This window comes from Urocitellus parryii, chromosome 4 (assembly GCF_045843805.1).
Source record: "Urocitellus parryii isolate mUroPar1 chromosome 4, mUroPar1.hap1, whole genome shotgun sequence".
In the NCBI taxonomy this organism is placed as follows: domain Eukaryota; kingdom Metazoa; phylum Chordata; class Mammalia; order Rodentia; family Sciuridae; genus Urocitellus; species Urocitellus parryii.
The window spans coordinates 51,424,034-51,443,875 of NC_135534.1; the positions used below are offsets into that span (position 1 = coordinate 51,424,034).

Below are 19,842 nucleotides of genomic sequence, written 5' to 3' on the forward strand. Positions count from 1 at the left end.
ACATGGCTCACCTGCCACCTGCACTCCCCGTACCCACCTTTGCCTGGGCCCTGATGCACAAAAGAGATGCCTCGTCTTCCCTCCACCTCTCTATCCTGATTTTACCTACCCTGCAAGACCTAGATCAAATACTGATGCATGTCACCAGAGCCAATGCCACCACCATTGCCATCAATGCCACCACCATTGCCACTGCTGCTGCCTCCTCCAGGAACTTTCTAGCCCTTCCCCAGCCCATCGAAAACACTCCCCACACCCACTGCTGTCTCCTCCACTCATATGGTCATTAGTCATGAACCACCTTGTGACTGGCCTTCTATGACTGAGTTGAACTGTTACCAAAGTCTCTTGCTACTTAATTTTTCAACACTGCGTGTCTTGTTTTCCCAAGTACACAGTGAACGCTTCAGGAGAAGAGGCTGAGCTCTATCCATCTTGTCATCTCCACAGCACAGTACCTAGTGCACACAGTCAGTGTTTAATAAATGCTTCTCACCTTCCCAAGGTAAACAAATCAGCTTCCCAATCAGGTCACTCCCTTAATTATCAGCTCCCAACCTCTGCATTTTCTCTTTAGAACCTGCTCTGAACCCAATTCCTGCAAACTGAGCGACAGGAGCACTAGCATGACAGAGGCCAGCACGCCTCCTGGCTTTTCAGTTTGAACCTCGTCCCCTGGGCAGGGCAGACCAGATGGTTTATAAAGCACTCCAGGTCTGGGAAAGGAAGTTCGTGGCCTCCTAAGCAAACCCAGAGGTTCAGCGAGTTCCCATTTCCTCAGACACTGGAGTCCACCAGAGGGAAAAGCCACGGCTTAAGTTTTAGGCAATTCATAGCAGGAAACCAACTCTGGAGACTCGGGCATGTCACCCGGCACTGGCTCTCAGGAAACTGAGAATATAACCAATAGCGGTCAAATCTCCAGTTACCTCTGAGCTCAGGAGGCAGGGAGGAGGGCAGCTTCCTACAGACCCTCCTGTGTTGGCCCAGTGCCAAGCTCTGCCTGCCCACACCTGGGGAGCCAGGCCCAGGTGAGCCGGAAGTGTCATGGCCCTGATTCAGGCTGGTGAGTCACACTCCTTCCACAGGGCCTCGCCAGCTCTAAATTGCCGGTGGGACTCGCAGATTATCTGTGATCTGTGATTTTCTTTAACTTTTGAATAGGAAATAGACTCACTGGGTTCCCAAAAGCCCAGGAGCCCACAGGAAGTTTCCCACCTCTCCTGGCCACTCCCCCAGTGTGACCCACTCTTAAACCAGTCACCTGGTTCCTAGTAGCCTGCCTCCTTCCAGACAGTGTTCTGCCTCTACATGCAAATAGAAATGTGTGTGTTTTCTTTGCATAACTGATAGCAGACGACACACACTGCCAGTGGCCTCTTTTATCTTTTAAAGAAATAGACTTGGACGAGGGTAGGCATAGAAGAGTATCTCGTGACAAAAACAACGTACCTCCCTGTGGAACACGCAGGAAAAAAGAGAATAGTCCTGGACAACGTGTAGGTGACTTAGGCATGAAGCTATCATGGAACCCAAGCCCCTGGGCTACCAATGGCATGGATCCATCCAGCTAAGAGCAAAGCTGGGTGAGACTGACCCCCAACCCTGCTGAAAGCCCCCGTGGCTAAAAGCGCAGCCTGGCTTCACTGAGAATTCCATCTTCCAGAGGAGGAAGGAAGTGTCCATGGAAACAGGGACTAACCTCATTCCCTAGTTCCCACAGCAGTGGTGGAATGAGCCAGTGACCAGGAGGACACAAGAACGACAGAGGAAAACCAATCATTTCCTGTGAGATTTGGGAGACCAAGAAGGGGAAGTTGGTGCCAGAGACTGTAAGACAACAGACTGAGATTGGGGAAGTAAATGACTCAGTCTCTGAAATGCACTTGCAGCCCTGTGCATGGAGGGAAGGCGGGGGAGAGTGAGGAGCCTACGCTGAGAGGACAGAGATCGCGCATGTGAGACAGGACTTGGTTTGGTGTCGTTTTTAATGGATATCTGGATACTTTCAATGACCCCAAGTCTTCTGAGGAAGAACTGGTATATCCCAGAGCACAGAGTTTTCAGATGAGACACTAAATCCATTGCGATTGGTGCAACTGATTTCCTGGGACATCCCAGGAACACCTGGAAATGTTCCTGGAGCCCTGTGGGAACTAGGGTCACTCAGAAGACAGCTGTGTCTTTTTTTTTTTTTTTCTGATGAGCTACTTAATGATGGACGGGGAGCTGTGATAGACATGCCATCTCGGGCTTCCAGGAGGCATCTGGTCACAGGTCAGAAGCAAAGGACCGAGACTAGGTAAGAGGCAGCTGGCACCAGGGTTCCCCAAGTGAGCTGGTTAAAGTGTGCTGTCTCTGAAGGGAGATCTCTATCAATGTGGCAGAGAGCTCCTCTTGGTAAGAACGTAGAGACCTGGTAATGCGACAGAGCACACACACACAATCCTGAAAGAGCACATCGGAACAGGTACACGCCAAATTGAGATTTAGCCAGAATGATCGTTCTGAATCAGGTGGGGACAAAACAGGAGGCTGTGTTTAAATTCTAAAGCCACACAAGTTGAAGACAGGGGAGAAGTAGCTTGGTGACAGCAAATGTTAAAAATACCTGGTCAGTGGTAGCATCAGTGAGTCAGTTATTGTGGTACTGCAGAAAAGCTGATTCAAACTTGGGCTGCGTGAAGGAGAGCAGATGTCATGAACCAGGGAGGTCATCGCTCCCTTCCTGTCCTGTAGTCATAGCATGAATATGATATACAATTCTGGGTACTGTCTTCACTGAATAAAAAGGTAAGGGCACACTGCAGCCTGTTCAGAGGAGACTCATAGGGAAGACGAAAAACAAAATCTGACCCTGTCCCTTGGGTCATTAATCTAGGAGAAGACCCAAGAGTGGTCAAGGGAGCTATCAACACCGGTTCTCGTTTATTAGAAGATGCACTTGTTGAGGAAGTGAGGGGAAAGGGAAAAAAAAGGGGGGAGAAATGAACTACAGTAGAGGGGGTAGAGAGAGAAGGGGGGGGAGGGGAGGGGAGGGGAGGGGAGGGGGGATAGTAGAGGATAGGAAAGGCAGCAGAATACAACAGACACTAGTATGGCAATATGTAAATCAGTGGATGTGTAACCGATGTGATTCTGCAATCTATATACGGGGTAATAATGGGAGTTCATAACCCACTTGAATCAAAGTGTGAAATATGATATGTCAAGAACCATGTAATGTTTTGAACAACCAACAATAAAAATTTTTTTAAAAAAAGAAGATGCACTTGTTTCCAATTACTTCAATTATAAAATGTCTGACAGCAGAATGTATCTTTCAATTCCCAGCATCTAACAATTGTCTCAGGAGCCAGCCGTAGCAGTTGTCATTGCCTCACAGACAGGAATCTGGCTGTTATTCCTGCTGGCATAGCCGCACATCTGCAACTTCCATATTTTAGGAGCTGAAACACTGAAGGGCCATTTAAGTCCTGGTTGTTGACACAAAACTTTCATCCACACTTTCTGGTAAAATCAAGAAAACAACATCAAAACTTACAGAATGGGTGTTGGCAGCTGGAAAAACTCCAAAGACAACAGAGATGAAGAAATACATTCCCACCTGACCAGAAGATAATAACATGTCAGAAAGACACCAACATGGATGTCCTGGAGTGAAACAACACAAACAATAGTTGGATTCTGAAAGTGAAGAAGTTTAGAAATGCCTTAACCAATTTTGTTTTCTTTTTATATATATACAAGAGTGGTATAAAAAATCTAAAGTCTAAAAAATGTTTTCAGTAAATATTTTTAAAAAATAAAGTGTAAGTGATAGCAAGATAGTGTGTCCACATTTCATTGGCAGGACTTCCTCTTTCTTGATGGTACACAAAATAATGGTCCATCTTATGACTGATCAATGGTGTCTAATTTGTTCTTGCAAAAACATAATATCTGAAGAGGTGTCATGTGGTGGAGCCACTGTGGCTTCCTGGAGAAAGAAACGAGATGAAATGCCAGAAGCTATAGGGAGCCCTCCGGAGGAGCCTTCTAAAGGTGAAACAGGTTACTTCCAGCATACAACCTCAGACTAGACCAGCCCAGTGGAGAAACCATGCACCCGATGGGGTTGATAAGGCTCTCCCAGCCTTGCAGTTCCAAGTTTGATGAGAAGAACTTCTTAGCACAAACAGAGAGGTGTCCCAATTTCCTCATGGCAATGAAGGCTCTTTGATACAGTCTTTTTTTGCAGGGGCGGAGGGGGGAGTGAACCCACTGAGCTACATCCCCAGACCTTTTTATTTTGAGACAGTGTCTCCTTAAATTGCTGAGGCTGGCTTTGAACTTGTGATCCTCCTGCCTTGGCCTCCTTAGTTGCTGGGATTGCAGGCATGTACCACCACACCCAGCTCTGAGTCACTTTTAAAAAGTCACTACTTATGGGTAAAACCCAAAACCTACTTAGCAAACTGTAAGAACATGAGGCCTCAGGTAAAAAGGAACCCTGCCTATGTCTATGTTCCAAGACCCCTGTGGTCCAGTTCACAAATGGGCCAGAAGGAAGAGGCCACCTGTGTGCTCACTGTGTGGCAGGCAATGTGGCAGGTATGCTGTGCCCAATGCCCCTTTTAATCCCACAAGCACCCTGTGACATAAGTCACAGCAGAGAACCCTGACTCGGAAAACCCATGGTCTGTTTATGACAACATGCTTTCCAAAGTCTTAATTGGCAGAATGAATACATCCAGTGATCAATTGATCAATCAACTGATAGGAAAAAATAAATAAAAGAAACAGGGGCAATTTCAATGGTTAACCCTGAATCCCCATCAATAGCTACATGAGTATTAAACTTATTCGACTTGCTGCTTGCAGGAGCAAATTATCCCAACACATAAAGCAAGTCCTTGAGACATATATGTCAGACAACAGGTGCAAGTAGTCCTGCTCAAATGTCAAGGTTGTAAACACACGAGGTTGCCATGACTCCCACAGGCCAGGTCAACACTGGAGCAGGTGGAGGACCAGCCCAATCTTCACCCACCTCCTCATGGCCAGGGTCCACCTGAAGTGGGGCCTCAGGGGACAGTGAGGTCACAGGAGAGAATGGCAACCTTTCAGGTGATGGTGCACTGTCATTCTTACACAGGCTGTTCCTGCCCCGTCCCAGCTTTACTGCCTCACCATGGGGAAGCAGGGAACTCTTGCTCCTCTGACCCATGGGTACCCACCCCCAAGGGTGCACACCCTTCATTCCCTATCTACTACCCTGAAACTGACCCTGAGGGAGGGGAATGACCAGTGGACAAGGTATGCAGCAGCCAGGAGAAAAAAGTGAACAGTTACTGTTTCCCCAGAGTGATGAGCTGCCAAAGCACAGACAGGCAAACATGGTGGCACAGCCACAGAAAGGGACAGCCATGTGGTAAGCAGGCAATTCCAAAATGGGCTGCAGTCCTCAGAAACAGAAAGGCCTATGCACACAAAGAGTATGACGAAATCAAGATCAAGCCTAACTTGGGCCCTGGCCTTAAGCCACCCACTACCCCATTTTCCTTCTCTGTCCAGGCAAATGACCATCTGGTCAGTGTGCACTTCCAATGCCTGGAAGGCACACAGGCCTCCTAAGCTCCTCCCACTAAGCCCATTTGCCTGAAGGATTAGCTCCCACCATACTCATCTATGACCCTGCCTCTCCACCCCCAGCCTCAGAGCCCTCTGTGCCTGATTCCAGCCTCAGCATCACCCCACCCCCACTTTTCCACATCTCCCAGTGCTCTTACTCAGCCCACCTCTGCCTGTGGAAATCCCACCCATCTTCCAACAAGTCCTGCTTTCTCCAGGAAATCCCTGCTGGCCCATGCTCAGTGGCTCCTCAGGCATTCTACACACTATCTCTTGTGCAGCCATCAGCCAGTTTGCTGAATGCACCCACCTCCAGGCATCAGAAGGATGCTCAGCTCTTGGTCCTCCAGGGCCTGCAGTGCAACAGCTGCACATTACCACTAACTAGCCCTGGCCTATGGCTCCTGATGCCCCCCACCAGGTACCCTATTTACATTCCTTTCTGGATTCCTTCCTCCTCCTCCTCTTCCCAGCTGACTCATCCCACACCCCATTTTCTTTCAAGGTTCAGCAGGCAGCTAATTAGAGATAAAAAGGGCAATCTCCATCAACATGGTGTCCTTCCCTGTTAAATTCAGCATTTTTGACAAAGATCCTCTGCAGACAAGGGCTGAAAATAAAGGTAAGAATTTGAAACTCCAAGACTCCAAGGAGGTGTTTTGATAAGGGAAGATCTTGAGAGCAAAGCTAGCCAGTGTTACAAGGGTACACATCTTAAATTCAAAGTCAGCAGAATTGTTAGAAAGGGGATAGGGTAGGTGATATTGTCCTTCATTAAGGAAGGGTGATTGCAAAAACAACAGCCATAGACTGACCAAGGATCACCCTGGTGGGAAACGGTGGATGAGAAGAGACATTGACCTGGTCGAGTGACCTTGAACAAGGAACATACCTCTCTGGCCTCTGCTCAGCACCAAGAAGCTTCTGAGCCTCAGTTTCTCCAAGGCTAAGTGAGTAGCCAAGAGTGAGAGGCAGATGATCTCTGATGACACTTTCAACCTAACATCCCAAGGTTCTGTGACCGACTGTCTGCCTCCCTCTTTCCAGGGAGGTCAGTGAAGCAACCCCCTCCCTTCTCCACCCCCTACTCCCCTCAAGCTCCACCTGAGTCCAAAGGGAAATGTGGTGCTAAAGATCTCCCCAGGCACAAATGAGAGCAGGCCTCAACCCTGCTGGTGGCAGGATGGAGCACCGGTGGAGGAAAGTTATGGTTGCTATGGACACAGAAATGCTCCTCTCATTCATACCATCTGTCTGAAATGGGGGGAGGAAAGACAGTCAGTCGGTGGCCTTCTCTCCCTGGCCTAACTTTTTAAGAGATTACAACTGCCAGCTAAATTTAAGTGCTGCTCTGAAATCAGGACATATAAGGTCTCTCAGCCTGGATCTGAAGGGTTTCATCATGGTAGAGCTGGAGAGCAATGAAGAATTAAACTTGGAGGCCAGCTAAGTGGTATTATGTGGCCATGCCAATGAAAGGTCTTTAAAAATAGCCTCTCACTTCTCTCGAGCTGAAGATAAAGATGAAGTCTCAGCAATAAACAGACATCTGCTAGAAGCTTCTAAAGAAATACCACATAAACAGCCTGCAGCCCTCTCCAGGCAGCATCCAGCTGCCAGGGGGAGGAGGAGGGACACAGAGGTGAGGATTGCGGAGGGCCAGGAGGAGGTGGGGTCGAGAGGCTGAGTGCGGTGGAGATGGGCTCCCCATGGTAGGGCCAACTGGGCAGAGGAAGTTCAGCTTGTTAGTAAAGGGAGAACTGGCTGCCTGTGAGGGAAACCAAGGCTCACCACCCACCCACAGGACTTGCAGAATGTCATTCGGAGAACTCCACACCCATCTTTCACTTTGGAAATGGGTCACTCTTTAGAAGTGGGGGGGGGGGGAATGACATTCTGAATGTGTACTTAGGCAAGGCACTTCACAGATATTTTAATTTCATCTTTACATCAATCCCTTGAGATAGATGTAATTACCTCCTTTTTTTATAAACTAAATACTAGGGCTCAAGAACTCGCCTGAGGCCACGTGGCTAGGATTGGAACCCAGGTCTGTCTGAACTCGTTTTTGTTTGTTTTGCTCTATTACCTGCATTCAGAATATGCCCCTGAGGTCTATTCTCAGTGCCCAGTTTCTTCACATCCCCACATCTAACACAAGGGATCCCTAAAGGGGAGAGGTGACAAAATAGAGTGGAGGGGGCAATAGTTAGGCTTCGGTTAACTTCAGTAGCTGCCCGAGTTTCCACAGTCCTCTAGGCCCTGTGTCTTCACCTGCTGGTCACTTCTCAGCAGGCTCCAGGAAAAGCCACGGTTGAAACAGGTGCAAGGATATATCTAAACTATATCTGGGAGGATCTACCAGAGACTGGGGACAACTGCCAATGAGAAGAGAACAGAGGGCTGAAGGGCGAGGGAAGAAGGGGCACTTACTTATTCATTATGTTCCCTTTGTATGAATATTAACCAAGCATCTCTGTGCATGTGGGGGCAAGTACCACTGATGTATGTATGGGGGGGTAGTGAGAACCTTGCAGCCATGTACATGTATAGGGGAGTACCACATATTTATGTAAGTGTTGTTGGGGGAAGGAGCAGTAAACTGCTCTTAAGAGAGCCCAAGATACCAAATACAAAATAATACCCAAGCTGGAGAAGGACACCTGGGTCATGAAGAACTCCTGGGTCCCCTGGTTGAGGTGCCCCTAGACTCCAGAAGCAGGCTGAGATTTTATCCAGTGCTTCCTCCCTCCTTCCAAACACTGATGCCTGGGCAGATGGCCAGGAAGCTCTGCCAGCATGGGATCCAGAGTCCCCAAGACCCCACGGGACATTTCCTAAGGAAAAGAGACTGAACCCTGTCTTTGGGAGCCCGGAAAGAGGCCTCCCTAGTGCCCCTGCTTATGCTTCTCTTCCATTCGCCCTTTCAACCGGCTATCAGACACCTCCTTCCTCCAAGCAGGAGCTCCTGGTTTTATCTGTGCATCAGATCGTGCAAATCCCAGCTGTTCTGATGCATGGAGCTGACAACAGCCTGACTTTATGGCAGCACCTCCACCTCGCATTCTGCTCCCTGGGGATGAGCAGTTGTCCAACAGGGGTCTGCAGACTGACCTCCCCATAGACCCTGGGTTCACTCTGCTCCAGGAGCAGCTCTCCTTAGTGACCCAAAGGTCTAACTGACTCTTTCTTCAGCCATTTCTTCATCTTCCCCTATACCTCATTTCCCCAACTCTCAACAATACTCTGAGATCTCACAAATCATCGCCAAACACAGTTAGCGCCCTGATAAGTGGACAATATTGGCCATTCAGGGACCCGGGAGGCACTTCAGCATATGGACACTATGGTGGCAAGGTCAGCACGGGGCATTCTCAGACCCATGCTAGGCTTCTGGACAGGGTGCGTCAGGAGCATGGGCTGTGAACGTCCCACAAACCTGCTGTTGCAGCAGCTCAGGGACCAGCAGCCCCTGTCCAACTCCTTGCTGCCCTCCTCTTGTTGCCATCACAAAGGCATTTGTAATGGATGTCCCCCATTGCCCAGGGAAGGAGAGAAACCTGAGTTTTAAACCATCAGGAAACAGTTCCTGTTCTTGGGGCTGCCCTTACCTCTGTTCCCCCAAAAGAATTCTGAGTGAGGCTTGGAAAGAATACAGGTACTGCAAGGAATCCAGACAGCTGCAGGGAAGTGGAGACTTGGGGATAGAGGAAAGCAGAGAAATGACCTTGACCTTCAGGAGAGAGAAACATTAGTCTATTTTTTTTAAGGGTTTTTAGTTCTAGCCCTAAAAACACAACACTATCCAATACCCACAGCTGCCTGCCACTGAGACAGGAGTAACTTTTCCCATGATAACTATGGTCATATTTGGATGCACGGGCAGGTGCAGAGCAAGCACACTGAAGAAACCAGGCCACACATGGCCACCACAAAAGACTATATTTGGGATGCAGGGATGGATATTCCTGGACAGCTGACAGAGAAGGAAGAAGCTCAGAATCAGACCCACGGTGGGCTCAATCCTTCAGTGAGGCTTTGTTTGTGACTAGAGGGCCCCTGTCACCTATCACTCTGACCAGCACTGAATTCTGAGACCAGATGATCCATGCTTTAGAAGGAGGCACCTTATCAGCCCCAACCAGCCATGCTTTCCAGGTTGGGGGAGGGTGCAGGGAGAAAACAGAAGCTGAAGGGGGGAGGGTCAGGGCACCCAAGTGAGCTGAGCAGGGTGTTGGGCCATCAGGCATTTTCCCAAGAGAACAAGACGGTCCCCTGGAGCCAGCAGCTCGGCCCTGTCTGCTTTGTGCTAACACACTGTATCATTTTATCTTGGCTGATGGCTCAAACTCCTTGAATAAGAAAATCAAAATGGAGAGCCTAACATTAGAAAGATCTCATTTGGGGAACAGCAAAACAATATTCTCAGGAAGGAAAGGGAGGAAGCACAATGGGGAGGAGGGCAAGATTTCATGGTTGTCTTATATTTTTCTCTTTCCTAAGCCCCAGTTTTCTTTATTTCCTAACTTGTAATAAGACCAGGATGTTCTTTAAAATAATGATCCTAGGAAATAGCAAAATTCCAGTAGCCCTGTGGTTTTACATATATAGCTACATCAAATACACGAATAATTATGTCTACTCATTCCAAATCAGTTGGAGTCCTCTTTTTTAAGAGAAAAAAATTTTTTTGAATATTTGAATTTTTCATTATAAAAATAAAATATTTCTACTCTGAAAATTTTGGAAAAAATACTAAGTAGTGAACAATAAAAGGAAAAAAAATCAACTCTGGTACTGCCATTCAGAGAGAGACTTAAAATTTTGTTCTCTCTCTTCCTAGTGGAAAAGACTGTGTTTAAAAAAAAAGAAAAAAAGCCAACAGAAAACATAATAAAACAAAAATTCAGCTCTTCATTTTGAGGGCTCTTTCAGAGGAGGGGCTTCTACAGGGTAGAGGTGGGATAAGGAGACATGTCCCAAAATACCAACACTCAGAAGGAGATGGGGCAGAAGATGCCTGTCTGAAAGGCATTGTCAAGAAGGGCAGGTGCATCCTTTCCCTCCCTCCCGAGCCTCTGGTCTCCTGCAAGATGCCAGTGGTGACACTGATCTCTACAGAAAAAATTCAGAGAACAAACAGGTCATACATGTTCATTTTCTGACATGCCCTGTCCCCTCCACATTTGCAGATGAATGGTGTTTGGAGAAACACTCCATCACTCACCCAAGTGTGAAGCAGGTTCAAGAAAGCTCTAGAAGACAAGAAAAACACTGCTCAGAGAAAGAGGGAAAAGTTGTGTGGCATTCTCCATCAAGCCCAGCACCAAAGACCTGGATCATAGCATAGTCATGACTGTGGCGGAGTTCAAAGCTTGAGCAAAAACGACGTCAGCCCACGTGGGATCTTCAGAGGCCAGTTGCTATCAGGGTACTGATGTGGCCCTCTGGGTTCCCTACCACAAATCAGTCAGTGAGGGCCAGCTCTGCTTCAGGATGTCTATAGACTGATGCTTGCTGGGGAAACAGCTACATGTGAGCAAGTCTTTTTTTTTTTTTTTGGAAACCTCTTTTGCAAACATGTGCATGGCAGTTCACAACCCCCAACAGGGTTCAGTCCATTCCAAACACATTTCTTGATTGGCCATAACGCTGGACAGATGCTCACTGAGTCTCTGCCAGGTCCTCCACACACGACTTTACTCTGTGTATCTTGCATGGCATAGAAGAGAACTTTAGTCTCAAGGGGTTTGCCGTGCTCTGGGAGGGTAGAGACAGGCACTTAAAACAGAGGGTAATTGCTGAGTGAGAGGAGGGGAGCTTCCCCCAATTGAAACAGGTGTGAAAGGACCAACGGATAAGTGCCGCAAGCACACTGCTCCTGATTCCAATAAACCACTGTAAAGATCATTTCTGGCAACGAAGCATATCCAAATACAGATAGGTGATACCAAGGAAATACTGTCCATTCTGTTCTGTGCAGTGATGACAGTGTGGCTTTGCAAGAAAAGATTCTTTTTTAAAAAGATCAATACTGGATTATATAGGTACAAAATGACATGACGTCAGAGGTTTGCTTTAAAATACTTCAGGAAGAGAGAACAGAGGGAAAGGAAAAAGACATAATCTGACAGTCTTGGTGGCTAATAAAGCTAGGTAAGGAGTATATGGGTCTCATTAGACTATTCTAGTTGTGTTTGAAAATGTTCATAATATTTTTTTAATAATGGGCAGTAACACATCATGGTAGATGTCCTTAGCGAAAGGCTAAGGAAATACAGAGCAAGGACTTGAGAGAACCAGAAAATAAATCTGCCAAGTTTATGAGTGTTTTTTAATATTTTTTTAATTGTCAGTGATCCTTTATTTATTTATACGTGGTGCTGAGAATCAAATCCAGTGTCTCACACATGGTAGGCAAGTGTTCTACCACTGAGCCACAATCCCAGCCCATTTATGAGTGTTTTAAAGCCATTTTATGGTGGGGTGAGAAGACATGTTCACACTTAATTAAAATATAGAGTAGGGAGTAGTCAGTCTAGCAGAGGAACTCTCCACACCAAGCTCTAGAGTTCAGAGGACAGGCACAAGGTTTTCCTGCTTCCCTTAATGTTTTATCCCTCCCCCTCGACAGACCAAGGCTGGAATCCAATCTTATCTCACTAACTTTCTAATGGGGGCAAGTTACAACATTTCTGAGTCTCAGTTTCCTGGTCCATAAAATGGGAACAGCCCCATCTACGTCTTCAGAGGGCTAATGCAGGGCTCTCATACAAAGAATGAAATGTCCCAGCATGGTGAACAGTATTCTCTTCCCTGGCTCTTTAAGTAACAGAGACTGTTAGTCCTCTGAGGGCTAACAATGTTCAGCCCAATTCTTTGGCCAAGCCTCTGCACCAACAAGGCAGGACCTCTACTCTTCATTAGTGGGGAGAGAAGGGAGGAGGTGCATGGCTGGAAAGAAAACCCAGACAGGGGTATGAGCATGGCAGAGAGAATAAAGACACACCCCAATCATAAGCAAAAAGGAATGGGGATTACCTGGATGCTCCTTGTAGCTCCTGGGAATGGAACTTCACAGGCACAAACAGCCATAGTCCTTAAGCTAATTTATACTAAAGTATAATTGATTGGTATCTAGCTGATAGTGATTTTCTTTTGGAAGAAGGGACAAGCAGAAAGTCAAAGCCCTAGGCCCAAAGAAGAAAGTGGACAGAGATAAAAAGTGATGTCATTTTTATAAAGGTATGTCAAACTGTATTTCAATCAGACCACAAACACAACTAGCATACCTCAGCACCTGCCTTTTCCCTCCAAAGAAGAAAAAAAAAAAAGAAGGAAGAAAGGAAGGAGATAGAAAGAAGGAAAGAAAAAGAAAAGCCATAAAACTGGAATCTGTTTTAAAGTCAAGGTTATTTCACCTAAAATAGTCTTTTCAGACTAATGCAAAAGTCAACTCTCAAAGATGAGGCCAAGTCAATGGTGGAAAGAGCACCCCCCCAAAAGAAAAACAGTGCCCCAAAACCAGCAGTCAATCCCTCCCTCCCTGTCATATCATGGCAAGCACTATCCATCACCCTTGACCAGAGAACAGTGTAAGCTATGAGTTTGCAGGTTGAATAACATAGGCTAACCTGGGTCAGTTCATGTGTTTTGTTAAAGAAGCATCTCCTGAAATCCTGGTGGACAGAATCCTCCAGAGGCCAGAAGGCTTCAGTCAACCTACAGGGAAGCCACAGTTCCATGCATAGCATTCCACTTTCCACAGCCTTAGGGTAGCAGAAGAGGCACTGGACTTAGCATGGACAGAGCCAAGACCTGGCTCAGACACTTTCTCTTTCCCCATCTCTAAAATGGAATGAGGAGAGTGGGGCAAAAACTCAGACATTTTGGAGAGTAACCAGTGAAATCAGTTGCAAAAATGCCCCAGGACCGGAACTGGTGCCCAAGAGGTGCTTAATAAATCCATCTTCCCTCTGCCTGAAGAAGGCGAGTTCTTACTGCAATTAAAGTCTCCAGAACATCACCTGGGGCTGTCCTGGGGACTCAAAGCCCACTTGTTGGGTCCTCTGCCCCTACCGAAGGGACTGGCACAGAGAGGGCACTAGTGCCAGGGAACCCAGGCAGGCAAATGTGGAGGGCAACTGACTGTTGGCTTTTTCCACGTAGGACCTGTCCACAAGGGGGCTGGTTAGTGACTTCATCCTTCACCCAAACCACTGAAGACCAGACCAGACTGTCAGCAAGAGCGCCAGCACGCGATGCACACCCACAGGTCCTATGGCTTACAAATGAAAGCTCTTTCCGCTTTAAGAACCCAGGATCCAGAATAAACAATGTGGAAGGAGACACACGTTTACTCTGGTTTCAACACGCCTCTTCCCTATCCAGTAAAAGCCATTCTGAGCTCTGACAGATGAGGCTGGCCCGGATAAAGTTAACCCCACTTGCTCCGAGGGTCAGCAGCGGCAGGGACTGCGGGCAAGACCCCACCTTTCCCAACGGGCAGCCAGACAACCACAGGGAGGGCGCCGTGGACGCCCGGTCCCGGGTGCTCCTGGGCCTGCGGTGAAAGCCCACTGCTGGGGCATGCGATGCCGAGAGGACAGTGCTGCGGCCCCGGCCCCAGCCCGGGTCCCAGCCCACAGCCGGCCTAGCCACTGACATTTGGCCCAACTTAACTTCCTGTTATTAAGGAGGGAGAAGAATGGGGAGGGGGGGCGCCCAGTGAAGAGCCGAAAGGACATAAAGGGCGCGGAACCCAAATCCCGTGAAGCTAAGTTCGGGAAGGACCCGCTGGATGACAGGCGGCACTGCTGGCGCGTTGCGCCCACCTCGCTCTGACGTTTGGGATTTTCTAGGATTAGAATCGCAGGGTTTGGGTGTTTGAGAGAGGAGTAAGAGATAGCTCGGGTTATCACCAGGAGGTTTTCGTTACGTTCTAATTGGTTCGGGGGCTTGACCTGGGACGCCGTGGGCTCCAGGGACAATAACACCTGCTCGCTGCGCGCTCCGCCGGGTGGGTTTGAGACGTGGGATGCCGCGGCCGCACCTGACCCTCCCGGGCGCAGGGCAGGGCTCAGAGTCCAGACACAGCTGGCACAGTTCCCACCCGCGCCCGCCCGCCCGAAGCTCACGCCGCCTCCGCCTTACCGAGAGACTCCTGGGCAGCCTGGCCTCGGATCAGCGCCTGCCTCCGCCTCAAGCTGTGGGCTCAGCGGTCGAGACCCGGCGGCCGCCTGCGGAGCTGAGAGCTAGCGAGGCGGCCCAGCGCAGGCTTAGCCGGCCGGGCGCCTGCAGTTCTGCGCTGTGCGGCGGTCCGGACTGGGAAACGCCCTCATTGCGGCGCGGCCAATGACAGGGCATCCGGGGGCGAGGCCCCGCCTCCAAACCGAGGAGTACGGCCAATGGCAGTGCGGCGCGGAGTCCACCCCCACGCTCTCCCCGCCCTCATGGGGCCGGCTGTCACCACTGCTGCCTCTGGCGCACGTGGGCCGAAGCCCGGCCCCGAGTGCAGGGAGCGGCCAGGCTCTACCACCCTAACCAGCGCAGGTCGGAGACCAAAACTAAGACTGACGGGAGCAGGGCGTGGTGATGCTGTGAGATGAAAACCCAGGTGTTGGTATTCTAGTGTCAAGGGAGAGGCAAGGGCTGAGCCTCAAGGATCTTGGCCTAGGCAGCTGGAAAGCGACTCACTGTCCCCTTTTGGACATGAGGGAGCAGTATAGCACTTCCTGTAATGTGTACACTCTGTCAGTCTCTTTCCTTGGTTTGGTTGGTGACCACCCTGAGCATCAGCAAACTGCTCTGCTAGCTAATAGGCCCTCATTTGAACTGGCCTTACTTTGGATAAAACTTGTAGGAAGAGGGGTGATGGTGCGGACCATCTGTGTTGATTTGGTCAAATTACCTAAACACCTTCTTTCTTGGGTGTCGCCTTAGTTTCTGCTCTGCCCACCTTTCCCTGTTGCCCAGAGTCACCACAGCTCCAAAGAAAAACCTTGACAGAAAACAGTGTGAATGAGGTAGAGCCTAGAAGAAATATGAAGCACTTTAAAGAGTGTAAGTCATGCAAGACACCTGGGACACACTGCTGTAGTAGTGATCATGAACTGAGCAGATACAATGGCTGACTCACCTCTGGGGCCCAGCTCTATCATGGGGCTTTACCCAAAGTAAGCATCAATAAATGTTCCTGGAACAGATGACCCAGAGGGAGGAAAACAGGCAGGTTTGGGCAGTGAGCCAACAGTACTATGGCTCCAGGCTGCTGGAATTCCCCAGCACAAGACCACCTTCAGGAGAGACCACTTTCCATTGCCAGGAAAGTGCAAACAGAACAGTTTGTCCCCAAAACCTGGGGTCTATTTTTTCTCTTTACTACCCCTGGCCTTTTGGGTTTTCCCAGGTGTTATCCCACCTGACAGATCTCTTAGCATCTTCAGAATTTAATCAACTTCATACAGATGAATTTTTCCCAAAAGCTGTCCCTGCTCAGTTTACACGGCTCAATCAGCTCAATCAACTCAGAGGAGCAATATTCCATTCTGATGGAACTAGGTCTGTGACATCAGTTGATAGATGGTCCTCAACACATGATCTCAATTAAGCCTTGAATCTACAGGGGATACATTTCTATTATCACCCTGTTTCCCAGATGTGGAAACTGAAAACTATGAGTAAAGCATCTTGTCATATGGTTAGTAAGTGTGGATTTGAGCCCAGATCTATCTGATTCCAGAATTGGCATAACCACTAGTGGCCTAAACACAGTGTCCGAAACCTCAATAGCCATGACTCTGGGACGCTAGATAGGGCAGGTCTGTTCCTGAAAGAACTGTTCCAGCCTGACCCACCGCCAGTCCATTCAAGCATTCTGTAGAGCTCAGGTCTGCTGAAAGAAAGAGGAGACACTGTCGACCTGGCCCTGTCTTCTTTGAAGAATGATATAGCAGACTCAAGACAGTGAGGAGCTTTAGGAAACCCCTTTATCTCTGTCTCCAGCTTGATTTCATTGGACAAGAACTGTTGCTATTGGCCCGGGCCTGAGACCCCCCAAGTTGTGGATGGGGATGTAGGCAGAGTCATTTATTCATTTAACAAACCCTATCAAGATCTAGATGTGCTTCCTGTACTCATGTAACTAATAAGGCAGCAGATAAATCATCAGAAGCACATGATGCTATGGGAGCTGTATTATTTATTGTTCAATTTTTTTTATAATTCCCATTGCCTTATCTATAGCACAATGTTTTCCCTTCAGATTAAAACAAATTTGTCATTATTTCAGGAACACTGTGGGCCAATGAAGTTTTTAACAGAGATAGCATTGCTCAGTACCGAAGTTCTAGCAGCTCAAAAATGAGAAGTTGCCAGTGCATTCCTAGAACTCTGCCTCCTCTCCTCCACTCCCAATCCTTATCTCAGGGAGCTCAACTGAGAAAGACCCTTGCTAGCCTAGCCTGGGGCCTGTGTTTTTCCTTGGATATAGGACAAGCTGGGAACTGACGGGAGCTACCTGGATAGAAGGAGACACACCTTGGGGCTTCTTGGGTCAGAGTCTCTTGTCACCTCATACAAGCCAACCTTGCTGACCATCTCCCCCAGAAAGAGGAGAGGAGTGGGTTCAGGATGTCATACGGCAAAATGATCACCAGGGAATGTCCTGCTGGAATTTTCTGGAAGTTTATGCAACTCAGCTCTTCAAAGGGATGATCACACAATGTTAAGAGTGGACCTCAGAAGAAATATTATCGAGCCCCTTGTCAGATTAAATGAATGAATGGAGGCGCAGATATAAGGAGGCCCTTGTGAGGGTCCCAGAGGAAGTGAGTGGGTTCTGGGTCTCCCACAGCCTTTTCTCGCTCTTGGTACACCAGGCAAATTCAACCTCCTGATGGAGCCGCTCTATGTTCTATATATAATCTCAGCCACTTCCCTAGCCTGCTTTTCTAGAATGCTGCCTGTGGAGGTTGTCTGGGAGATGCAGATGGCTACTTAGCATCAGAAGGAGGGAGAGAAGGAAGGCCCGGATTCATCCCTAAAAATATCTTCATCTCCGACTGAAGCAACGAGCCTCCGCAGCCCCACGCATGCCCGCCTCTGAAGGCACTCCAGCTGGCAGTCCTTGTCATCATCAGCATCCACCTGACTTTGTTCTGAGAGGGCTGCGGGGCCTATGGTCTGGCTTCCCTTTATTTCCAACCTAGCACTGTGCTTGAAGAAAGTCAGTGTGGAGCAGGGTGAATTCCCCAGCAGGAGATTTTCCTTAGAGAGGCCAGGATGCCTCTGAAGGCATTTGAGTGGCAGAGCAGAGTTTTACAAGTATTCCTGGCCATCATCTTGTCCTCCTTTCCATACCTTCTGGCAAGGGGTTAAATAGTGAGTGTGGCACTCACTAGCTTCCTCCCAAGCTACTATCAGAGGGCTTTGGTCTTTCAAGAGGAGGAAAAGGAAGGCTGCTATCTATGGAGTCCACTGACCTGGTCAAAAGATGAGCTAGAGGCCACTTAGCCCCAGGCTACCTTGGGAGCTATCTTTGGAAAGAACTTTCTAAGCCAGGAAGTAGAAACATTGGTACCTCCCTCCAACAGACTCAGGGGTGCATGAGAAGCAAGATTACCAGGGCCTTGTTCGAGCCCCTTATCATCCTGATAGGCCTCAGAGGACACCCGTTGTTTATGGATATGACGGAGAGAAGTTTTTAAGGCCACTAGAAACTTGTCAGGTCTACCCCACTTCCACTGGATTGTCCAGAGGCAGTTTGGGGAAGAAATGGCCCTTCTCTTGGGACCTGCCCAAATCAGTAATGTCCTCAGCACTTTGGGGATTGTGCACACATTGCCAGCAATTGGGAGGCAGTCGGGGGCTGGAGAGCCAAGAGCAGCAGCTACAGGTAGGAGGTGACGTCCCAACCAGACACCCTGACCAGAGAAAATAGAGACAAAGTGGCATAGAGAGGAGAGGGGAAGAAACAGGGTCAGGAAGGTAGTCCAGCCCAGCCCTAAACAGACTGGGGAGATATGTATTTTCAGAGTCAACTGTGAAATCCAATGGCATAATTCTTTTCCCTAGAGATAGAAGACACCAAGTGAAAACCCAGTGCACCTGCTCAGTGGGCTGGGCCACACCTGCAGCCCAGGAAGATTCCAACTGAGGCAAACCTATAGCCCCTGCCAGAACACACTGCTATAACTGGATGGAGCCAGGGAGACAGCTCTCAATTTGTATTCCCAAAGCCTCCACACAGAAGTTGGGCAGGGGCAAGGACAGGAATCTTCTTCTCTGTTCTAGTCTATGGAGGGGACCTTTATGGTCTGCATGTGAGGTGCCCCCACAAAGTTCACGTGTGAAGCAATGCAAGAAGGCTTAGAGGTGAAATGATTAGCTTAGGAGAGCTTGAACCCAATCAGTGAATTAATCTCCTGATAGGGGTGAACTGAGTGGTAACTGAAGGCAGGTAGGATGTGGCAGGAGGAGGTGGGTCATTGGGGGATTTATTGGGGAGCATGCCTTTGGGTATATATTTTGTATCTTGTAAGTGGAGAGATGCTTCCCTCCACCACACTCTCCCCCCTTGGTGTTCAGCCTCACCTAGAACTCCAGGGAATGGAGCCAGCTGTCTAAGGACAGAGAACTCTAAAACCATGAGCTCCCAAATAAATGTATCTTCTTCTAAAGATACAGTGTTCTTATCAGGTCTTTTGGTCAAAGCAGTGAAAAAAAAAACTGACTAAAACAGGGACTCACTCATATTCATCTAACCATCACCATATTTCCATCCCACAAACTGTACAGTTGGTTAGGCCAAGCAGTTAATAGCACAGATTCTGAAGCCAAGATGCCTGGGTTTGAATCCCAGTTCTTCAGATTATTACCCTGTGTGCTCTTGGGCAAGTAACTTAACCTCTTTATGCAGCAGTTTTCTCACCTGTAATAGGGTAATAGTAATGGGGAGATACATGCATAGTCCAGTGCCCTGCACATAGTAAATGCTATATGAGGGGTTTCTAACTCTGTAAGGGGCTTAGATTCTGTAAGCAACTCCAGGTCAGAAACCTTGCGGTTCTCAGCATCAAATCTGTGCTCATGTTATGTCTCTCAGCCACATTTTGAGGCAGGTACCTCAGAAATGAGAGAACAGCCCCTTGGAGAAACAGAGTGCCTGGCCCAGCCTCCAACATACGGCAGAGTGGGTCTGACCAGGTGACTTCCAAACCTGAACCTCTG

General features: G+C 48.4%; 1 protein-coding gene across 4 annotated transcripts in view; it reads right to left on the bottom strand.

The window, feature by feature from the left end:
• Mical2 (microtubule associated monooxygenase, calponin and LIM domain containing 2) overlaps window positions 1–14,925 on the bottom strand; it is a 206,680-nt gene extending 191,755 nt beyond the window's left edge. For all 4 annotated transcript variants that reach the window (XR_013343562.1, XR_013343561.1, XM_077798174.1 and 1 more), the window contains exon 1: window positions 14,767–14,925. The gene's annotated coding sequence lies outside the window, so the exon portion shown is untranslated. The remainder of the gene's footprint in view (window positions 1–14,766) is intronic.
• Window positions 14,926–19,842: the final 4,917 nt, after the last annotated feature.